Source organism: Heterodontus francisci, chromosome 27 (assembly GCF_036365525.1).
Source record: "Heterodontus francisci isolate sHetFra1 chromosome 27, sHetFra1.hap1, whole genome shotgun sequence".
Taxonomy (NCBI): Eukaryota; Metazoa; Chordata; class Chondrichthyes; order Heterodontiformes; family Heterodontidae; genus Heterodontus; species Heterodontus francisci.
The window spans coordinates 65,143,856-65,168,213 of NC_090397.1; positions in this window are offsets into that span (position 1 = coordinate 65,143,856).

The window sequence follows — 24,358 nt, forward strand, 5'->3', positions numbered from 1 at the left end:
CTCCCACAGTGCTGTTAGGAAGGGACGTCTGAGATTTTGACCCAGCAACAGTGAAGGAATGGCAATATATTTCCAAGTCAGGATGCTGCGTGACTTGGAGGGGAACTTGCAGGTAGGTGGTGGTGTTCCCATGCGTCTGCTTTGTCCTCCTAGGTAGAGGACGCGGATTTGAAAGGTGCTGTCGAAGGAGCCTTGGGGCGTTGCTGCTGTGCATCTTGTATATGGTACACACTGCTGCCACTGTGCATCGGTGGTGGAGGGAGTAAATGTTTAGAGAGGTGGATAGGGTGCCGATCAAGCTAACTGCTTTGTCCTGGATGGTGTTGAGCTTCTTGAGCGTTGTTGGAGCTGCACTCATCCAGGCAAGTGGAGAGTATTCCATCTCACTTCTGACTTTTGCCTTTAGATGGTGGACAGGCTTTGGGGAGTCAGGAAGTGAGTTACTCGCTGCAGAACTTCCAGCCTCTGACCTGCTCTTGCAGCCGCGGTATTTATATGGCTGGCCCAGTTCAGTTTCTGGTCAATGGTAATCCCCAGGATGTTGATAGTGGGGGATTCAGCAATGGTAATGCCATTGAATGTGAAGGGGAGATGGTTAGATTCTCTCTTGTTGGAGATGGTCATTGCCTGGCACTTGTGTGACGCGAATGTTAGTTGCCACTTATCAACACAAGCCTGAATGCTGTCTAGGTCCCACTGCATATGGACATGGACTGCTTCAGTATCTGAGGAATTGTGAATGGTATGGAACAGTATACAATCATCAGTGAACATTCCCACTTCTGACATTTATGGTGGAGGGAAGGTCATTGATGAAGCAGCTGAAGATGGTTCGATCTAGGACACTACCCTGAGGAACTCCTGCAGTGATGTCCTGGGACTGAGACAATTGGCCTCCAACAACCACAACCATCTTCCTTTGTGCTAGTATGATTGCAACCAATGGAGGGCTGTTCCCCCAATCCCCATTGACTTCAATTTTGCCAGGGCTCCTTGATGCCATACTCAGTCAAATGCTACCTTGATGTCAAGGGCAGTCACTCTCACCTTCCCTCTTGAGGTCAGCGCTTTTGTCCATGTTTGGACCAAGGCTGTAATGCGGTCAGGAGCTGCGTAGCCCTGGCAGAATCCAACCTTAGCATAGGTGAGCAAATTGTTGTTGTGAGAGTGCTGTTTGATAGCCCTGTCAATCACACCTTCCATCACTTTGCTGATGATCAAGAGGGGCTGGATTTTAAGATCCAGCTGCCAATCGCGGCAGTGAGCTCAAAAAATGGCGGTCCGCCCATACGGGCCACATACCAAAGAGCCACCGCGCGGTGGCTCATTTAAATAGCCAGGGCGGCCCCCCCCACCCCACCCCACCCCACCCCCACCTCCACCCAATCGCAGGTGCTGGCACCATTTTAAAGGGCAGATATGCCCTGCCAAGACATTTAAATTTTTAAAGAGGAGGCCGCCCCAAAGTTAAATAAATAAATTCACAATGCCTCTTTCCCACCCCCCCAATATAAGTCACATTATCCATTTGCCCTTTCTCCCCCAAAACACTAATCTTTAACATCTGACCTTCGCCCCCGCAAACAGCATAAAGTTTATGGTTCAACTCTTCCCACCATCCCCTACACCCATTACATTTATTTAACCCCATATTCCCCGGTTACTGCACTGACAAACATGCCTGCTCCCCCTTCCCCCCCAGTGTGGCACCACATTTCCCCGGACGGGGATCTGAAGGCGCGGGAGTGCCGGTTGCCACTCTGAAGATCGTGGCAGGCCCTCAAGATCGCTAGTAAGTCCATGTTAATTTATTAATTTTATTTATTTGCATATTTAAAGTGTGGTCCCGTTGTCCAGGAGGGGCCACCACGGAGCGTCGCTGCCGTCGGGAGGATTGGATCGGGCTGGATCCTCCTGGCATTGAGGCCTGTGGCAGGCCTCATCCAGAGCCATCATCAGGCCCTCCCCTAACGGAACCCGATGCCTGAGGGAGAACAACATCCAGCTCAAGGAGTCTGGGGCAGTAATTGGCCAGATTGTATTTGTCCTGCTTTTTATGGATAGGACATACCTGGGAAATTTTCCACACTGTAGAGTAGATGCCAGTGTTGTAGCTGTACTGGAATAGCTTGGCCAGAGGCGCAGCTAGTTCTGGAGTCTTCAAATACTATTTCCAGGATGTTGTCAGAGCCAATAGCCTTTGCAGTATCCAGTGCCTTCGGCCGTTTCTGTTTTCATCACGTGGAGCAAATCGAATTGACTGAAGATTGGCATCTGTGAAGTTGGGCACCTCAGGAAGAGGACAAGATGGATCATCCACTCAGCACTTCTGGCTGAAGTTAGTTTCAAATGCTTCAGCCTTGACTTTTTCACTGACATGCTGGGCTCCCCCGTAATTGAGGATCGGGATACTAGTGGAGCCTCGTCCGACTGTTAGTTGTTTAGTTGTCCACCACTATTCATGGCTGGATATGACAGGACTGCAGAGCTTTGATCCAATCCATTGGTTGTAGGATTGCTTAGCTCTGCCTAAAATGTAAGATTGACATGTGGAAATGCACGCTAAGGGATTTAGGGCCCAGGTACACAAGTCATTAAAACATAGCAATTAGGTGCAAAAGGGAATCACAACGTAATAGAAAATTGAGTGTCATCACATGGGGCACATAGAATATAAAACAAAAATAGTGCTATTGCAGTTTTACAGATAGCTGCTCAGACCCCACTTCCATTTAGATTTGGACACCTTACTGAGGAAGGTGTCCATGGATAATTGACCAGGAATCATCTGGAATTTGAACATACAAACAGTGATGGGTCAGTAAAGACCCTCTGGTGTATCCAGCACACAAGTGTCATACCTTGTGTATCACAATATATACTGTTACAACTGAGGCTGGAGGAGTGCACTGTCTTTCTCTAGTTCCACTCCTTCACAAGTCACACCAAATATTTAAATGTTTTACCCAGTTACTGATTGTTACAACTGACCACTCCAGTCAAAGCCCATAACCAAAATATACGATTCTGATTGTGATAGGAGAAACGCACTGTTACTTCAATCCCGTCCCTCCACAGATCGCCTAACATATTTTAAACTTTCCAAGTTAAAGAAAGACCCGCCAAATTGTACCATCTATTAACCCCCGAATGAGGCTAACCAAACCAGGTGTCTTCAAATCAACAAATTAACTGTTTAATTGGAAAAACTAAATTCTTAAACACTATGAAGATATAAGCAACATTTAAAACAGAAAAAGCTTGGTCCCTGAATGGCTGTTGCTGGATAATCAGGATGCAGTTTTTGAAGCTGGTTGGTTCCCTTTCTGTATGCTCGTATCTAATGGCAACCAAAATGCACTTTCTCTAACTCCTGAGGCTTGCTGGTTCTTAAAGCAATACTGATCCTTTGCTGTCTTAAAGACACACCACATATTTCCCAGAGGAAGAAAAAAGGATCGTGACACCAGTACAGCCAATTATATAAATTATTTTTGTTTCAGAATAAAATCCATCAATCAGGTTTCTTCAATAAACAACAAAATTATTAATTTATTATTCTTCTTTGGCCTCCTTATCTCGAGAGACAATGGGTAAGCGCCTGGAGGTGGTCAGTGGTGTGTGGAGCAGTGCCTGGAGTGGCTATAAAGGCCAATTCTAGAGTGACAGGCTCTTCCACAGGTGCTGCAGAAAAATTTGTTTGTCGGGGCTGTTACACAGTTGGCTCTTTCCTTGCGCCTCTGTCTTTTTTCCTGCCAACCACTAAGTCTCTTCGACTCGCCACACTTTAGCCCCGCCTTTATGGCTGTCTGCCAGCTCTGGCGAACGCTGGCAACTGACTCCCACAACTTGTGATCAATGTCATAGGATGTCATGTCGTATTTGCAGATGTCTTTAAAGCGGAGACATGGACGGCCGATGGGTCTGATACCAGTGGTGAGCTCGCTGTACAATGTGTCTTTGGGGTCCTGCCATCTTCCATGCGGCTCACATGGCCAAGCCATCTCAAGCGCTGCTGACTCAGTAGTGTGTATAAACTGGGGATGTTGGCCACCTCGAGGACTTCTGTGTTGGAGATACGGTCCTGCCACCTGATGCCAAGTATTCTCCGGAGGCAGCGAAGATGGAATGAGTTGAGACGATGCTCTTGGCTGACATACGTTGTCAGATTTATTCAATAAAGCTGCAAAGCTTATTAACACACAGGTTGATGAAATATGGACGTTCTCTTCTAAATTAACCCAACATATGCACATGCATACACACACCAGTTAAAGAAAACATAAAGAAGTTTCTCTTCAGAGGTCTCTTTACAAAAAAAAAAGACAAGAAAAAAAACTTTGGCCAAATACCTGTTACTTCTTGAAGGAAAAGGATAAAATATGTTATGATCCCAGGTGGTCCTTTATTCTGGAGTCCAAATATGCATAGATGGCTGCCACTGGGATCTTTTTGGAGCTATTCTTTTCAGGTGACATCGAGGATTAGTCTGGCAGGCTTTCCAGGAGAATCACTGCATCAGGGGTTTCAGCTATCACTCTGGATTCTCAGGGTTTCTCAAAGAGGTGGAAAAAGGACAATCTGGTGGCTTCTCCCTTAGCAGGCTTAACCCCCAACTGACTCGAAACAATATCCAAAATGAAACCAACTCTTGACCACTATAAATCTTAACATGTCACTTCTCTATAAACAACTCCCCTAGTCACCAAGCCTCTTGCTGTTTACTTAGCTTAAAACATGTGACTTCCAGTTAGGGTTTGTTTTTAAACAAATCCTCAAGTCCTTCCAGTGATCTTGTTTATTTTGAAGAAAAAAAAGCCCAACATCTTGGGCTCCAGCAAAAGAATTCGGTTGGCTCCTGTATCCATAAGTATAACTGTATATCGGGGGACATAATCACTGACCAACGCAAACAGATGGACCGCTGGGTTGAGCACTACCTAGAACTGTACTCCAGGGAGAATGCTGTCACTGAGACTGCCCTCAATGCAGCCCAGCCTCTACCAGTCATGGATGAGCTGGACATACAGCCAACCAAATCGGAACTCAGTGATGCCATTGATTCCCTAGCCAGCGGAAAAGCCCCTGGGAAGGACAGCATTACCCCTGAAATAATCAAGAGTGCCAAGCCTGCTATACTCTCAGCACTACATGAACTGCTATGCCTGTGCTGGGACGAGGGAGCAGTACCCCAGGACATGCGCGATGCCAACATCATCACCCTCTATAAAAACAAAGGTGACCGCGGTGACTGCAACAACTACCGTGGAATCTCCCTGCTCAGCATAGTGGGGAAAGTCTTTGCTCGAGTCGCTCTGAACAGGCTCCAGAAGCTGGCCGAGCGCGTCTACCCTGAGGCACAGTGTGGCTTTCGTGCAGAGAGATCGACTATTGACATGCTGTTCTCCCTTCGTCAGATACAGGAGAAATGCCGTGAACAACAGATGCCCCTCTACATTGCTTTCATTGATCTCACCAAAGCCTTTGACCTCGTCAGCAGACGTGGTCTCTTCAGACTACTAGAAAAGATCGGATGTCCACCAAAGCTACTAAGTATCATCACCTCATTCCATGACAATATGAAAGGCACAATTCAACATGGTGGCTCCTCATCAGAGCCCTTTCCTATCCTGAGTGGTGTGAAACAGGGCTGTGTTCTCGCACCCACACTTTTTGGGATTTTCTTCTCCCTGCTGCTTTCACATGCGTTCAAATCCTCTGAAGAAGGAATTTTCCTCCACACAAGATCAGGGGGCAGGTTGTTCAACCTTGCCCGTCTAAGAGCGAAGTCCAAAGTACGGAAAGTCCTCATCAGAGAACTCCTCTTTGCTGACGATGCTGCTTTAACATCTCACACTGAAGAATGCCTGCAGAGTCTCATCGACAGGTTTGCGTCTGCCTGCAATGAATTTGGCCTAACCATCAGCCTCAAGAAAACGAACATCATGGGGCAGGATGTCAGAAATGCTCCATCCATCAATATTGGCGACCACGCTCTGGAAGTGGTTCAAGAGTTCACCTACCTAGGCTCAACTATCACCAGTAACCTGTCTCTAGATGCAGAAATCAACAAGCGCATGGGTAAGGCTTCCACTGCTATGTTCAGACTGGCCAAGAGAGTGTGGGAAAATGGCGCACTGACACGGAACACAAAAGTCCGAGTGTATCAGGCCTGTGTCCTCAGTACCTTGCTCTACGGCAGCGAGGCCTGGACAACGTATGCCAGCCAAGAGCGACGTCTCAATTCATTCCATCTTCGCTGCCTTCGGAGAATACTTGGCATCAGGTGGCAGGACTATATCTCCAACACAGAAGTCCTTGAAGCGGCCAACATCCCCAGCTTATACACACTACTGAGTCAGCGGCGCTTGAGATGGCTTGGCCATGTGAGCCGCATGGAAGATGGCAGGATCCCCAAAGACACATTGTACAGCGAGCTCGCCACTGGTATCAGACCCACCGGCCGTCCATGTCTCCGTTATAAAGACGTCTGCAAACGCGACATGAAATCGTGTGACATTGATCACAAGTCGTGGGAGTCAGTTGCCAGCATTCGCCAGAGCTGGTGGGCAGCCATAAAGACAGGGCTAAATTGTGGCGAGTCGAAGAGACTTAGTAGTTGGCAGGAAAAAAGACAGAGGCGCAAGGGGAGAGCCAACTGTGCAACAGCCCCAACAAACAAATTTCTCTGCAGCACCTGTGGAAGAGCCTGTCACTCCAGAATTGGCCTTTATAGCCACTCCAGGCGCTGCTTCACAAACCACTGACCACCTCCAGGCGCGTATCCATTGTCTCTCGAGATAAGGAGGCCCAAAAAGAAAGATAGGTTTTCCTGAGGGATTACTTGAGGGATAAGGAGTTACATTTCCATTTGACAGGAATTCCCTAGAACTCTCAGTTTTCTTGTTCACGTCCCCCACACTCTCAGCGGTTTTTGTACTTGGCCTTACAGCTGCAGTCAGAGCTACAGCCTGCTCTGTCGTACTCTTGGTCAGGGCCCCTTTCTTTGCAATGGCCTTGTGTACCCAATAAGTCCCATTGGTTTACCCCACAGCTTACAGCATACTGCATGAAGGTTTTGTGGCAATGGAAACACTTAGGCTTTTGGACCTCACTTCCACCCTCAGCATCTTCCTTTCTGGCCTGAGGAAAAGATCCCGGGGGCATTCCTCGCTGTCCCTTCTTGTCCTTGACTACTTGCCTTCCTTTCACCCTCCCACTTTCTATCCTTTACAGGTTTGTGGGGGTGACGGAAAAAGGGTTTGAGCTTGTAAACAAGCTCATAATCATCAGTGATCTCAGCTGCCTGTTTGGCTGTTGAAACTTTCTGGTTCTCTGCATGGGTTTTTACTCACGGAGGGAGTGAATTTTTAAATTCTTCCAGGAGAATTATTTCCCTAAGGGTCTAAAAAGTGGCCTGTACCTTTAGTGCCTGATTAATTTATTGTTTTCCTTGGCAATAAGGAGGGGACCTGACTGCTGACTGAAGTGTTTAAAGCAATGAAAGAAATTGACAGGAGAGTAATGGGATGCTTCCTCCTTCCAATATGAGGATCCAGAACAAGGGAACATAATCTTAGAATTCATTTTAAGACAGTTAAGAGCAAATTGGAAATAAAGGCCAGGGTTTTGCTCTCAGGGTGAAGTGATGGTTCTTACTGCTGACCTTGAATAAAGCTGCCCACAAAGATCTTTTCATTTTCTATATCAACAAGATAATTATGGGTGAGGATTGCCATTCATCCCATTGTAGCATCTAACTGATTCTAGAGTTTTCACCTCCACTACTGATATATTGATCACTCTATGTGTGAATACAACCTTCTTGATGTCCTTCCTAAATTTGCCAGTTGTCAGCTTAAACTTGTGTTCCCATGTCCTATTCTTACAATTCAGTTCAAGTTGTTTTTTAATTTCCTTATGCCTCTGTGCGACCATTTTTCCCTTAAAGGCACCATATAAATGCAAACCGTTGTTGTTGTGACGAGTGAGCGTAAAAGATCCCACAGAACTACCCGAAAAAGAGCAGAGGATTTCTCCCAGGTATCCTGCCAATATTATATATCCCTCAACCAACATCACTAAAACACACAATCTAGTCATCATCACATTGCTGTTTGTGGGACCTTGCTGTGTACAAATTGGATGCCATGTTTTCTATATTACAACAGTGACTACACTTTAAAAGTACTTCATTGGCTGTGAAGTGCTTTGGGATGTCCTGGGGTCATGCAAAGTGTGATAGAAATGTAAGTCCTTTTTTCTTCTTTCTTTTCTGCATTTACTTTTTCCATACCATTAATTATCTCACAGCTTTATGAGAACATCTCTCAGAACCCTTTCAAGTATCTACAGCCTTTCCTCATAGGTCAGACCTTTATCAGTAGATATCAGCCTTTCTCTCCATTTTTTCCTCTCTTCTGGGGGAACTGTGTCATGCTAAGATTTCATTTCACAGGCATTATCACTTTGCAGTAATTCACCCAAGTGGCCATCTTCATCACGTGTGGGCCCAGATAGTTAGTGCCAGAAGACACGTTTGACTATGTGGAACATCAATGCTGATCTCAATCACATATATTTTATGAGGCCATCATAGATTTAGGTATACATTCACACATATATTTTATGAAAGTGTATAATTACATTTTTATTATGAATATATACATATCAATTGTACATGTTGATCACACAACGATTGTGAGAGGAGTGTGTTAATACATCCAGGGCTCTTGGCATGACTGTGCTTGTATTGAAAGCAGAATGGCAGAATGTGTCAGAAGGTTGGAGCACTGTGTTTCTGAAGTGCTAGTTAGCCTGAGGAACGCAGGGTGGGGGAACACCTTTGTACTGGAAAGTAAATATCCTTACAGGCCTGCTGTGCTGGTGGGCAATATGTGTTGGGTGAATATCCAAGAACAGGCCTCACAATTGCTTAGTGTCTCACCGGTTCAAGGCAAAGTCTCATTCTGATTGGCATATATCCCACATATGCTTCAGCCACGTGTTTGTTGGGGGAAGGGGGCTGTTGGAATAATAGGTAATTAGGAGTATATTAGACATGGGGCTCTGACTTCTCTTGCTCTTTGAGAGCAGATTTAAGGAATAATTTTATGAAATCAAGTTCCCAAAAGGCAAGGCTTCACTTTTAATAATTCCACCTCTCTTCTTCTCTTTCCTGCTTTAAGACGTTCCTTAAAACTGACCTCTTCGACCAAGCTTTTGGTTCTGGGGCCTAATATCTCCTTTTGTGACTGGGAGTCAAATTCTGTTCGATAATGCCCCTGTGAAACACCTTGGGATGCTTTACTATGTTAAAGGTGCTATATAAATGCAAGTTATTGTTGTAGTTGGCCGCAGAGGTAAGAGGGGGGCCATTAGTGCTGAAGATTACTTGGTATGCAACATCACTGGTGAAATATCCAAATAGCTCCCTGGCATGTGCAACAGCCAAAATTACAGCAAAACCAGGAATGTTTTCAGAAAAGAATATGTAAATTATAAGAATATAATTTCCAGGAGGATGTCGAATTCTAAAGGAACTTTTACATGTAAAGGATAAAATAAGTGGCAGGGAGCAGTGACAAGATTTTAACCTCTTACAATCTGATAATACCATAATTCAAAGATTTAATTCATTGTAATGTTCTTGGTCATGACCCTTTGTGAAAGATGTGGAAGAGTTTCATGTCGAGACCTTTTTTGGGAAAAGGGGTTTCCCAATGCTTGCTGTTGTTCTGCTGTTGATAGATATCTTTGTCCTTGTTAATAATACTGATAAGAAAGGAAGGTTTATGCATCTCTTTTAATGTATTTTATGACCTAATATTCTTGTCTCTTGTGAGATTCCATTGTAAATTGATACAATTGTATCAAGTTCGGAATATCACTGGTGCACTTTTTACATAGAAACTTATTATAATTAACTGAAAGTTGTACTTTTTTTAACTACAGCAAGATTTATCACATAGCTAACGCACCACACACTGAGGCATATTCACTAATGCTTAATATTGCACAATAAACCGTCTATACCATTTCAAATCTTTCAAGTTGGCATGCAGCTATGTATTAGGCTGCTGATGAATTTTGCCAGCTTCCTGATTGGCATCTGTATTGAAATTAATATTGACAGTGCCTGTCACAATCTAGATGCTACACTTCAGATGTCACATTTTGCCTGGAACACCAACAAGTGAAGGCAGACGAAACTGGTAGGCTTCTCTTTTGGGTAGATGGAGTTAACACAGCACAGTCAAAATTATAAACAGAATAATATAAATTTCAAAACAAATGGTGTCATTTGACCTTTTTGCCTGTACCAATGCTAAACCCACATCAGAGCGATCTACTCTAATTCCATTTCCCTACTCTGTTATGTAGCCTTAATTTTTTTCTTCTTCTAGTTCATATCTAAGCTCCTCTTGAATTGAAGTCCATTAACTTTCTCTACTGCAGTGAATACAGTCTATTATTTGAAGTTTATCATCATAGCTGTATTCTCTTATCCTTGGCATCATCCTTGTGAATCTGTGTTGCATTTTTTCTGTCACTTCATTATCCTTCCTATAATAAGATGCCTAAATTGCATACAATATTTCAACTGTTGTCAAATTTGTATCTTAAATAGGTTCATAATCACCTCCTTGCTTTTGTATTCAATGCCTCTATTTATAAAACAAGAATCTCATTTGTCCTTTCATGGCTTTACCCAGTTGCAATCTTCCTTTAAAGATTTGTATACTATACCCTTAGATCATAAGTGTTTTTTGATTCCATTGAGAATTTTTTATTGTTTAGGACATAATCTGAGTCTCTGGTCTTCTTTCTCAAAAATGTACCAATTCATATTTACAGACTGTGAATTGTCCACTTCCCTTACCTATACACATCCATCTGCAATTTTCTCCAACAGATTTCTTTACAGTTGTCAGAACACTGATGTAAGGTCAGAGACCTGAAATGTTAACTGTGCTTCTCTCTGCACAGATGCTGCCTGACCTGCTGAGTATTTGCAGCATTTTCTGTATTTGTTTCTGTAAGCAAATGTAATGGTGTTAATGTGAAATATATGTTTTTGGGACTTGTTGATTTTAATAAACTTTTATTTTGGACATGTTTTCAGTTATGGAAAAAAAACGGCAGATGAAAAGTTCTTAGATGAAATATTTTCAGAAAGTATTTTGATCAATTTATGGGGAAAGATAATACAGGAGCATTCAATGAGTAGATTGTGCAATCTGAGTTTACATTGGTGGTGTCCATTTTAATGTTGACATAGGCATTAAGAATTGGAAAACATTCACAAAAATGTAGTACTAAATGAGTGACAACAAGAAGTAAGGTTTTATAAGTAGAAAATTAATGATTTTTTTGGCCAAGACTATATTTAGAAAAATACAAGCATCCATAAATGGTCAATTGTCCTTCATAAAAATGCTTTGGATAGAATGAACATATCTCTTCCATCTTAATAGGCAAATTTTTAGTTACTGCCCTTGTAAATTCAGTTTCATCTCCTCGTGACTTTCTATAATAGCTTATCTTTGTGTGTCTGTCTGTCTGTGTGAGAGTGACTTGATGCACTCTCTCACACTGTATCCTTTAGATAGAGTTCTTTCACCAGAATTCAGAAGCGCACCAGCCTTGATTCAAGTTTCAGCATTTAACATCTCTCATGTCAAATCCTATGCCCTGCTACCTTCTTTTAAAGTGACGTTTTCTAAATGCACTCCACAATACTTCATACGACTGACAATGGAGAAAAAAGGTGACAGAAAAATACAATGCATGTGCTGCAAGACATGGGCCACTTATAATTCCGTGTTAATTTTACATTTCTATAAAATAGAACAAATCTTTTTTTCTCCAATCAAGGTGCACTGTTTGCTAATTGTATATAATTGTATGTAGGTTGTGGGCGTTAACTGGGGATTCACTTGGGCTCCTATAAAGGGGAACAGACTGAAACTATGGTTGTAGGGTGAGGAGGTACATGTTTGTAATGTGTATCACTAAGTAAATGCTTATAGAAGTACGTAAAGAATGGTTCAATTCTATTCTTCACTGCCTGGTTTTCTGAAAGATAACACTGCTATTAATTATATTATGGAAGCAAAAACAGTTTTGTAAAATCAAAACAGTCTGACCTTTAAGAAAATAAAAATCATTTTTCACATGTGAGCATAGGCAATGAGTGTTGGTAAGACCAATCTTGTGCCCACTTAACAACTACTCAAGTACACTTTCCAGGAGACTCATAACATATCAATAACTCTTCATTTCTGAGGGAATAGGATCCTGAGGGAGTACTATAGGGCTGTTTTGGCCTCTGTAAAGATACATAACAAAGTAATATCAGGCTTTGTAAAAGATTAAATTAAGCAGTGTATGCATTCCCTTTTAATGCAGTATTGCTAGCAAATATTCCCTTCAGCTCACACAATGCTTCATTGTTTAAAATCTTGCAAAGAACTCTCAGACACCTGTTACTCTATTTGATACTGATTCCAATACGGTTCATAAAAAGGAATGCTATTCCTTTAGGTATGCGTACAACAAGATGGTACTGTACTACTCACTATTGAGTGCAGCTGCACGGTGTTGAGCATTCTTACAGTGTCTGAATGCAAAATGCTGACATGGCTTTTTTCTTTACTAATAGATCTACCATGCATTTCCACCATTTTACGGTTTTAGCTCGGCTGTACGGTGCTGGTCCTGCAAAGCTTTGCTCTGTTTAAGGAACAGGAGGTGGCTAAGCCAGCAAGAAGGTTTGGGATGTTCCTCACAGTGGAGTCTTGAGATGATACAGACTTACAAAACACATTTGCACTGCCACCCAACATGAGTTAACAAAACCACAGGACACTCGTTCAATCAAAATTATTATAAGTTTTTTGTTAAATCCTTTTAATTAGGTATGATAGTAATTCACAGTTGGCAACCATGTTTCAAAAACAGCCATGATGGCTTCTGGCATTTTGCCATCAAATTATATTATGCTTTTTGTTGAAGATGCAAGTTAAAGGTGAAAAGCATCAAAATACCCAACCTGTAATTAATTAAAATCAATATTATTCCTGTGTTGTGCCCAGAATACAATAAAAGCTTTGTATTCTTCGAGTGTAGTATAACGTACATATCATTAAGATCAACACACAGCTCCCACAAATCACCAGGTACAGTAAATAGTTTTTCTGAGAAATGTTTTACCTAACAATGATTACATCACGGAATGTTGTGGAGCGGCTTTTGGTTACTGAAGCAAAACTGAAAACAATAAGTTTACAGGAATGGAAAACTCTCTTCTCTTCCCACAAATGGAAGGATAATGCAATGTACAGCATACCCTACCCACATCCCATCAACATTGGGCTCATCCGCTTGTAACACACAACCTATGATAGCAAGTAGGGATATTAAGGGTGTGAGAGAGATTGTGGAGTGGGTGTCTGGATCATGGGTGGGGCGGGGGGGGTGGGGGGGACTGTTGTCCAGAACGCAGGGGGTACCCCAACACAACACACTGATAACAAGCTACAAGTCAACAAAACTACAACAGCACAGCCCCATTCACCTATGCCAGCTCCATCATTGCTGCACAACTGAGAGCGTGATCTTTTCAGAAGTTGGCTGTTTAAAATTGGTCTTCTAAGAGCTTTCATTTTTCTCATTCGTAGTATCTTCATTTTCTTGGCTGCTGAGCTCTTTCACTATCGGGTCAAACTTGTCAGTTGAATTTACAATATCAAACAGCCTGTGGCATTTGGTAAGCTGATAAAAACAAATGAGAATGGCAGAAATAATAGAAACTAAAAGACCAGCAATCAAAATGAAAAGCAGGACAGATGCAATAGCAGCAAGAGAAAGAGGCAAGAACCAGGCATTTGGAGAAATGTCAAACAGGTGAGTAGGGATTAAAAGATTAACTCAAAAGTTCAAGGCTATTCAAATGCTAATATAGGTGTCACACTAATTACAGGCCATTCACTAAAATCTGAATAGGATGAGGTGTTAACTTTTAAATTACTTGCATCTAGTCGATGCGTTTAATTTGGAAAAACAATGATGGCATTAAGTTGGTTGTATTAAGAAATAAAATGAGACAAATGTAAATATCAGTGATTACTCCAATCATAGCCACAGAATGTCCATGCTTGAGCTTAAACCTTGAGTTCACTGCATAGTTATGTTTTTATTGGTTTTGTGCCAGGGCGGTGTGGCTGATACACAACTCACAGATGCAGCACAGCCAACAGAAATGCCACATTGAACTGGTTTGGTTTCACTATATGCCAGGAAGTGATGCAACGATTCTTGATCTGAACAGAGATGTTTAAGTAATTTCCTCATTAATCAAGGCTATTGGCAGTGACTGGGTTTGACTTCACACACACAGTTTGTATTGCGTAACTATCCTCCACTCACTGCATTTTGTTGGAGAAATAATCCTGATTTTATTGGGAAATATAATGAATGCCACCTCTCTCACTGAGCAGTACCTCGGTTTTGGGACCAATCTGTCCACAAGCATTATTAACGTGATTGAAACTCACTCCCTCGGTCAAGCAAACCCTTCTCCAACATTGACCATTGTTTTGGGGATCGGAGCCCACGTACCCCACCTGTGTATATTTTCCGAGCCCCCAACATTGGCTACCATAGCTCTGCTCCCAGTCGAACAATACCATTCCCTACCCAATAAACATCATTTTGGATACGAGAATTCAGCATCCTCACCTGAGCACATCTCCCTCCCTTTTGAGAATTAAGTTACCACATCCGAAATACATTGGCCAGTTCAGGTTATCTGATCAAAGAAGAACATTAATACAAAAGTAAAATATTGCAGATACTGGAAATCTGAAATGAAAATAGAACATTCTAGAAATACTCAGCAGGTCAGGCAGCATATATGAAGAGAGAAACAGAGTTAACACTTCAGTTCTATGGAAAGGTCATCAGCCTGAAACATAGGGCTGAAACTTAACTCCCAAAAAGTTGGGGTCATGTCAAAGGTTAAAACGCAAAACATCTGAAACAGGAACCAAAGTTGCCTTAAACCGGCCCACATCTGGTTTCAATGGAGGCTGGACGAGGGGGTGGGCAACCAACCCACTCATAGAAAGCAGGCTGGTCATTTAATATCATAATGAGACTGTGTGCCTTCATTTTAACAGTCCTTCTAGTTTTATTCACCAGTTTCCCCAGGCCTCTGGAAACTGAGTAACTTAAAGAAGGCGAGAAGCACTCAATCCATTGCAGCACTGCTTCTGGGCCAAGCGACCCAGTAAACCCCACCACCCCACCCAAACTGACCACCATCTGTGCCCCCACCTCTGACAAACATCAGGTCCCAACCCCGCATACGGGAACCCTCAGAGCAACATTGGAACTGCCTCACCCACCGCTATCGAACTCCCCCGCGATACCCCCTGCGTTCTAGACAACAGTTCCCCCCACCCACCCATGATCCAGACACCCACTCCACAATCTCTCTCACACCCTTAATATCCCTACTTGCTATCATAGGTTTCAGCTCCATGCAGCAGGCATCCTCTGAAAGGCCTCCAGCCGGCCAAGCAGGGGACTGTGGGCAGGAATCCCACCTATAGCAGCCCTACAGTTAAATTCTGCAGGACATCCAGGAATCCCATTCTTCAGTGTTTCCTGACCTCACAATAGCATCCACACTGCCCCCTCCAGCACCCCTGACCCTTGACCCCCAACACAAAATTCTCCTCCAGGCCAAAATCCAGACCGTGAACTCTGTTTCTGTCTCCACAGATGCTGCCTGACCTGCTGGGCATTAAATTATTTGCTGTTTTTATTAAAGAAGAACATTATTGCCTTTGTGAGGGTAATTAGGTAAGTAATCATAGTGATTCTTGGCTTCAGGTTTCTAGATTATAAGGAAAGATTAAGGAAATTGAGCTTATTCCCTTTGCAAAATAAGAGACTTCAAGGTGACTTCGCAGAAACTTTAATAGAACTGGTTCGATGTGGTGAAGGCTTCAATTACAAGCAGACACATAAAAAATTAGAAGGGAGCAAAAAAGGGAAGTTAGGCAGAACTTCACACAAAGCTTAATAGACTTGTGGAATGAGTTACCTGCGAAGACTATTAAAACAGAAGGCATTAACTGATTTAAAAGATATTTAGGGACATATTTTACTAATCACCGTCTCGGCACAGAGCTTTGCTTGGTGGGTCAGAACATCAGGAATTCGTAGGTTGGCCCGAGTGTATCCACCCCATTTTTCATCCATTAAATCATGCAGAGCACAAATGAGCTGTACTGGTCAGTGCCCGAATTGTTGATTGTGCCAGGACTGCTAACTCATACCATATACTCTCCTTACCTGGTGAGTATACTAGTTCCTCTTGAGAAATCATAACAAACCTTAGCAGTGTCAGCTTGGAACATTAAAATTTCTGTTTTATGAAGGAGAGCATTCTTCTGCGCCAGAAAGGTTCCAGCAATGCAGCGATATAGAAAGCTATGGCTCAGAGGCATTTACGACTTGTGCTTTGGAATGCTGTCTGAGAAGTTTTAACGTAATTGGCATTTTGCTGTAAGAATTTAGATCTTGCCTAATTCACAGGAATTTTATTTCCCTCTTTCAAACCTCACGCATCTTGACAGAAACAGAATTATCAGTCAGCTAAGCAGATGATAAACTAGATATGGTATACATATGCAATTTACAAGCTAAACTGTATGTGACACACCTTTATCATTCATATGCTGCCCTCTCTGTTCCACTCATAAAAATTCAACCTTAGTTTACACAAAAATTGGAAATTTCATCCAGAGATGAATAATTTGGGAAATGGAAAGTGTCACATTGGTGTAGGAGGGGCTGCTGTTCTGATGTTGGGATTGAGACATGCAGCAATTGAAATCCTGCTGTGCAATACTAGTAAGACTCTTGCCAATTAACACTGTTAAAACATTTATATGTATATTACTTATGGATATATCTAACCATATGGTGACAGCACTCCTGCCACTGAGTCAGAAGATTGTGCGTTTAGGTTCCACTCTAGAGACTTGAGCATAAAATCTATGCTGACGCTTCCAGGGAGTGCTGCACTGTCGGAGATGCCATCTTTCAGATGAGACAGGAAACCATGGCCTTGTCTGCTGTTTAGGTGAATGTAAAAGATACCAAGGCAAGGAAAGATTGGACAGGTTAGGCTTGTATCCACTGGAATTTAGAAGAGACAGAGGCAACTTGACTGAATCATATAAGATCCTGAGGGGTCTTGACAGGGTGGATGTGGAAAGGATGTTTCCCCTTGTGGGAGAATCTAGAACTAGGGGTCACTATTTAAAAATAAGGGGTTGCCCATTTTAGACAAAGATGAGGAGAAATTTTTTCTCTCAGAGGGTCGTGAGTCTTTGGAATTCTCTTCCTCAAAAGGCGGTAGAAGCAGAGTCTTTGAATATTTTTAAGACAGAGGTAGATAGATTCTTGATAAGCAAGGGGGTGGAAGGTTATTGGGGTTAGGTGGAAATGTGGAGTAATCAGTTCAGCCATGAACTTATTGAATGGCGGAGCAGGCTCGAAGGGCCGAGTGGCCTACTCCTGCTCCTAATTCATATGTTCGAATGTTCATACATATTTCAAAGAGCAGTGGATTTCTCCCTGATGTCCTGGCCAATATTTATTCCTTTACCAACACCACAACAAAAACAGATCGTCTGGTCATTATCACATTGCTGTTCGTGGGAGCTTGCTTTGCGCACATTAGCTGCAGCGTTTCCTAAATAACAACAGTGACCACACTTCAAAAGTACTTCATTTGCTGCAAAGTGCTTTGGGATGTCCCGAGGTTGTGAAAGGCACTACATAAATGAAAGTATTTTTTCTGAGAACACGTCATGCTTACACTAGAGGACTGATTTTATGAATGAATATTACTGGCGGGAAGTCTCAGCCATGAGCTCAGAATGCCGGGAAATCACAGGAGCACTCCCCAGCCTTCATAAAATGCACATTCGCAAAATCAGCTCTTAGATGCCAAACAGAAAACTGTTTCATTCATCGGGAATAACATCCTTCAGCATACAAATTAAATGCTTTGTACATACACTACTGCTGCTCGATTCCTGTCCTTCAGCTCAGTAGCGAGAAAAGAAAAAAAAGACTTGCATTTATATAGCGCCTGACATGACCACAGGAATTCCCAAAGTTCTTTACAGCCAATGAAGTACTTTTAAAGAGTAGCCACTGCTGTAATGTCGGAAACACAGCAACTAAATCATGCACAGCAAGCTCCCACAAACAGCAATGTGATAATGACCAGATAATCTGTTTTTCTGATGTTGATTCAGGGATAAATATTGGCCAGGACACTGGGATAACTCACTTGCTCTTTTTCGAAATAGTGCCATGGGATCTTTTGCGTCCACCTGAGAGAGCAGACAGGGCTAATATAAAATAAAAACAAGAAATGCTGGAACCACTCAGCAGGTCTGGCAGCATCTGTGGAAAGAGAAGCAGAGTTAACGTTTCGGGTCAGTGACCCTTCTGCGGAGCAGACAGGGCCTCAGCTTAGCGTCTCATCTGAAAGACGACATCTTGAACAATGAAGCCTCCCCTCAGTACTGCGCTGGAGTGTCAGCCTTGATTAGTGTGCTGAAGTCATGGAGTCAGATTTAAACCCACAATCTTCTGATGATATGTATGTATAATGTGGCCCCTATATTTATGTGCATATATGTGTGTGTATGTGTATCTGTGTAAGTCTATAAATATATATATATTTCTGGCATTAGTAGAAAGGCTATCACCCTAAGGATATCTACAACATGAATTAAAGCATCTCAAGGAGTTCTGTTCATGTGAATGAAACACAATATGAATTTTGCACAACTCTTCAGAAGATGTCAGACACAGCAAGAGGCTATGAAGTTTTACTAAAAGCTGGATGGATGTCAAAAACTTTTACTGTTCTCTTTAACTCTGGGCTGTTAGAGGAAAGTGATTCTCTGTTATTTGATAATAAAGGGTTTTGGATGACTGATCCTGGAGTTGCTAAAGGTAATGGAATGGAATCTGAAGGAGTTCAATGGCATCCTGTCATGTTTTAAAATGCATTATAAATGGCATTTCTTGTTTTGATAATACTGGTATCATTGTTAGAAGTAATGCCATTTTATTCTAAAAGGAGGAATGCAGTATGTTGTCTTCCCTAATTCACCATTTGCAGATCTCAGTAATCACTTATGTCGAGATAATGGACAAGGACAATGCTGCTTGTGGTCAGTCCATAAGTGGAGAGAAACAACATTTAAATAAACTTACTCATCTATTTATCTTTGTAACAATTAATGACAAATGTTTGTAATTTAAAGAATTTTGTTCAATTTCTTTTAATTGAAATGAATAGCTGATACTCCAGTCAGCAAATGTCGGGAACAGGACCCTTGTTGATTTTCCCTTAACACAAAACAGTGGTTACCGTGGAATATGGTAAAAAGAGGTACTCCCTGCCATGGTTACCTACTTTCCCCCGCCCAACTAGCTGTGTAGTTTTGGTCCTGCCCCACAATTTTTAGAATTTAATTTTAAAAAAGGAAGATTTTGCATTGATATAACACCTTGACATTGTTTCTCAGGCAAGTCCTGAACACTTCTATTATTACTCTCTTGGTAGCACTTTTGCTCTGAGTCAGAAGGTTGTGAGTTCAAGTCCCACAGCAGCGACTTAAGTACAAAAATCTAAACAGACGCTTGAGTGTAGTATTGAGGGAGTGCTACTCTGTTGGAGATGTCCTCTTTTGGATGAGGTGTTAAACTTAGGCCCTGGCTGCTTTCAGGTAGATGTTAAAGAGCCATACGTTATTTTGAAGAAGAGCAGAGGAGTTATCCCTTGTGTCCTGACCAATATTTATCACTCAATCAACATCAATAAAACAGATTATCTGGTCATTATCACATAGCCATTTGTGGGAGGTTGCCATATGCAAATTGGCTGCTGTGTTTCTTGCATTACCACAGCCTTTCCACTTCAAAAGTACTTAATTGGCTGTAAAGTGCGCTGGGACATCCTGAGTTTGTGAAGGATGTTATATAAATGCCTCTTTTCTTCTTTCATATATAATGAATTACTTTGAAATATAGCCAATTTTCTTTTGTAAACAAGCAGGGCTACCATTTTAGACATAGCTTTAAACTTTAACTTTAAGACAAGTCTTAACCTTGAATCTAACATCAGTAACAAAAATGGTTTAGTATTTAACTGGAAATGTCCTTTCTGGGTAAAAGCACTTATTCAAAATTTCTATGTGCATCACCTCTCCATAATGTGTCGTAACTGAGAAGGAAGTAAGGAGCTGGAACATCAGGGTGATTTTAACTCCTTTGCTCTTCTTTGAAATACATTTCCTACTATGCACATTGAAACAAGGCTGCCAAGAGCAATGGGAAAATGAAAGGGAGCAATAGTAGTCACCAATAGTGGTGACAAAGCAGAAGGGAATATTGGCAATGATGGACGGGACAGCAACCAAGAGACAAACATACAGGTACCCCTCAGTTGTATTATCCCATTACAATTAATTACCATCCTTCCAATTTCAATAATAACTTGTGCTGTGAGAGGAAAATTGGGGAAGATTGGGAGAACCAAAGACATAGTTGAAGAGAATGACGTAAAGAAGATGTTCAAAAGCAGGAGGTGGCAAGGTGAAGGGGACTGAACAGGGCATTCCTATAGTGCAGGAACAAAATGGATGAATGAATGTCCACCAGCGTTGGAATGGAGCAAGTGGAGACAAGGAGTATCCTAATGTGAGAGGAACAGAGGTTGCTTGGCAGGAGATGATCGTTAAGGTTGTTGGATAAAGACATGGTGCAATTTGAAAGTAAGAGTAAGATTTCAACTTGTATTAGCCTTGTACTGACCTCCACAATATCACTCCATATTAAAGTGTTCCTTTTTCTGTTAACTAATGATATGATAAATTGCCTGTCATAAACTTTCTTCCTGAGCTATAGTAGTTTGGCCCAATATATTCCAGGGTCAGATTTTGCATAACAAGTCACTTCACAGACTACTATGCATACTGACTGGAATTTAACAGCAATTTAAACAACATTCAGTTCCTATCATCCGGTCAAGAAGGCCGTTCAAATGTTTTCAGAAAGTGTCAACTTGCCACCACCAGTCTCACGGGTTAAGAAAGGGCCATCGACAAGCTACATCAAAACAACAAGATGTTCCACATATTTGTTTGTCATAAAAGATGAAGAATGAGAATGTCCTTTCTGGGCAAAAGCACAGGGCACAACTTATTCAGAGTTCCTATGTGCATCACCTCTCCATAGTGTGAAATAACTGAGAAGGAAGGAGCTGGAATTGCAAGGGTTCCTCAACACCTGGGGGAAGGAGGGAAGGAGAATGATGTGCTTTTATATCACACCTTTCATGACTCAAGATGTTCCAAACTGCCTTACCGAAAGTAAGTACTTTTGAAGTGTAGTTTCTGTTGCAGTGAAGACTTTTATTGATTGGCTCTAACAATGCTTGGACATGTTAACTGAAAAACAAGCAAAAACTGGCCAATCGCTTCCAAAAAGTCTGACAACTGAAAAATAAGCCTGATGATTAATGGCATCAGTCACACACTCTGGGCTCATGATGTTGCATTTCAAAGACTTGGAAGTCTGGGAGATGAAACTACCACACCAGTTTCTCCCTCTTCCTTTGATCTGCCTGACACTGTCTTCTAATTGCAGCAGCTGAGACTGCACCAAGCCCATGCAACGAACATGTGAACTAACCTGCCAGAAGAACACATCACCTGATTGCAGATTTGACACCTGAAAATTCTTGTGTACTTTGTATGTGTAGACTCTAAAGTTGATGAATTCAAATCAGTCAAACAACAATTCCACTTTTAAGCTACACCCTTACCTTATCCACAGAGGTTGTCCAATCTCAATCTTCCTTTTGTTTGTTCTTGCAAAGAAAAAAGAAAGACGAGCATTTATATAACATTGTTCACATCCTCAAGCCATCCCAATCCATTTTACAGTGAATGGAGTACTTTTCGAAGTGCAGTCAAGGTTGTAATATAGGTAGGAGTTACAAGAAGCAGCAGAACATGTACATTATGTATAAGTGTGGAATATGTGAATCTCTAACCACAGACACTGGGTTCAAAGGGCTGGTGTTTGCAGAAAATATGAATGGTATGCTAAGGTTGATAATGGCATATAGCAATTTGTAAGCTAGTTGATATCAGGGGTCATGGAGTCATAGGGCTGAATTTTATGCCGCCCCAGTGGGTCGGATGGTGGTGCGGGGGCAGTGTAAAAATAAGCGGGAGGTTCCAGGAGGCCTAACCGCCCCGCTCCCGCCTCCGGACAACTTTACAGCGGTCAGGCGGGGGGTGGGAAATGGCCCACCCGTCCGAGGTCAATCAAGGCCACTTAACGGCCACTTAAGGGCCCTTGCCTGCTTCCACGGGTATTTTACCTGTGGCAAGCGGGAGTGCAGGGATGTGAGAGGCCGCCCAGCGATAACTGCTGGAGCAAGAGGGTAACGAGAGAAAGGATTGGCCCACTCAAGGATAAAGGAGGAAAGTTATGTGTGGAGTCAGAGAAAATGAGTGAGATTCTAAACGAGTACTTTGCATCGGTATTCACCGAGGAGAGGGACATGAAGGATGTTGAGGTTAGGAACAGATGTTTGATTAGTCTAGGTCAAGTCGGCATAAGGAGGGAGGAAGTGTTGGGTATTCTAAAAGGCATTAAGGTGGACAAGTCCCCAGGTCCGGATGGGATCTATCCCAGGTTACTGTGGGAAGCGAGAGAGGAAATAGCTGGGGCCTTAACAGATATCTTTGCAGCATCCTTAAACACGGGTGAGGTCCCGGAGGACTGGAGAATTGCTAATGTTGTCCCCTTGTTTAAGAAGGGTAGCAGGGATAATCCAGGTAATTATAGACTGGTGAGCCTGACGTCAGTGGTAGGGAAGCTGCTGGAGAAGTTACTGAGGGATAGGATCTATTCCCATTTAGAAGAAAATGGGCTTATCAGTGATAGGCAACATGGTTTTGTGCAGGGAAGGTCATGTCTTACCAACTTAATAGAATTCTTTGAGTAAGTGACAAAGTTGATTGATGAGGGAAGGGCTGTAGATGTCATATACATGGACTTCAGTAAGGCGTTTGATAAGGTTCCCCATGGCAGGCTGATGGAGAAAGTGAAGGCGCATGGGGTCCAGGGTGTACTAGCTAGATGGATAAAGAACTGGCTGGGCAACAGGAGACAGAGAGTAGCAGTGGAAGGGAGTTTCTCAAAATGGAGACGTGCGACCAGTGGTGTTCCACAGGGATCCGTGCTGGGACCACTGTTGTTTGTGATATACATAAATGATTTGGAGGAAAGTATAGGTGGTCTGATTAGCAAGTTTGCAGACGACACTAAGATTGGTGGAGTAGCAGATAGTGAAGGGGACTGTCAGAGAATACAGCAGAATATAGATAGACTGGAGAGTTGGGCAGAGAAATGGCAGATGGAGTTCAATCAGGGCAAATGCGAGGTGATGCATTTTGGAAGATCCAATTCAAGAGTGAACTATACAGTAAATGGAAAAGTCCTGGGGAAAATTGATGTACAGAGAGATTTGGGTGTTCAGGTCCATTGTTCCCTGAAGGTGGCAACGCAGGTCAATAGAGTGGTCAAGAAGGCATACGGCATGCTTTCCTTCATCGGACGGGGTATTGAGTACAAGAGTTGGCAGGTCATGTTACAGTTGTATAGGACTTTGGTTCGGCCACATTTGGAATACTGCGTGCAGTTCTGGTCGCCACATTACCAAAAGGATGTGGATGCTTTGGAGAGGGTGCAGAGGAGGTTCACCAGGATGTTGCCTGGTATGGAGGGCGCTAGCTATGAAGAGAGGTTGAGTAGATTAGGATTATTTTCATTAGAAAGACGGAGGTTGAGGGGGGACCTGATTGAGGTGTACAAAATCATGAGAGGTATAGACAGGTTGGATAGTAAGAAGCTTTTTCCCAGAGTGGGGGATTCAATTACTAGGGGTCATGAGTTCAAAGTGAAAGGGGAAAAGTTTAGGGGGGATATGCGTGGAAAGTTCTTTACGCAGAGAGTGGTGGGTGCCTGGAACGCGTTGCCAGCGGAGGTGGTAGACGCGGGCACGAAAGCGTCTTTTAAGATGTATCTGGCCTGGTTCTCACTTGATGAATTCACCTGGCATGCATCATACGTCCTCTTTTTTTGTTTCATCATCATCCCTATCTCCCTCGTCAACCAAGGAGCCCTGTTCTTGGTTGCCCTACCCTTTACCCTTGTTGGAACATACCTAGCCTGTCCC